The sequence below is a fragment of the Nematolebias whitei genome, chromosome 23 (genome assembly GCF_014905685.2).
Source record: "Nematolebias whitei isolate Nwh7 chromosome 23, NemWhi1, whole genome shotgun sequence".
In the NCBI taxonomy this organism is placed as follows: domain Eukaryota; kingdom Metazoa; phylum Chordata; class Actinopteri; order Cyprinodontiformes; family Rivulidae; genus Nematolebias; species Nematolebias whitei.
The window spans coordinates 1,998,539-1,999,046 of record NC_056520.1 but is presented as its reverse complement, the minus strand read 5'-3'; the positions used below and the strand labels follow the sequence as shown (position 1 = coordinate 1,999,046).

At 44.7% G+C, this 508-nt stretch overlaps 1 protein-coding gene across 1 annotated transcript in view; it reads left to right on the top strand.

The window, feature by feature from the left end:
* Window positions 1-508, top strand: part of LOC119429003 (lymphocyte function-associated antigen 3) — a gene marked incomplete in the record, with an annotated part of 6,092 nt that overhangs the window by 4,502 nt on the left and 1,082 nt on the right.

Below are 508 nucleotides of genomic sequence, written 5' to 3'. Positions count from 1 at the left end.
TCTACTGTTTAAGCTTCTAGCTGTTAGCATGAGGCCGTATTATCTACGGTTTAAGCTGCTAGCTGTTAGCATGAGGCCGTATTATCGCATGAGGCCGTATTATCTACGGTTTAAGCTGCTAGCTGTTAGCATGAGGCCGTATTATGCACGGTTTAAGCTGCTAGCTGATAGCATGAGGCCGTATTATCTACGGTTTAAGCTGCTAGCATGAGGCCGTATTATCTACTGTTTAAGCTGCTAGCTGTTAGCATGAGGCCGTATTATCTACGGTTTAAGCTGCTAGCTGTTAGCATGAAGCCGTATTATCTACTGTTTAAGCTGTTAGCTGTTAGCACGAGGCCGTATTATCTACAGTTTAACCTGCTAGCTGTTAGCACGAGGCCGTATTATCTGTGGTTTAAGCTGCTAGCTGTTAGCATGAGGCTGTATTATCTACTGTTTAAGCTGCTAGCTGTTAGCATGAGGCCGTATTATCTACGGTTTAAGCTGCTAGCTGTTAGCACGAGGC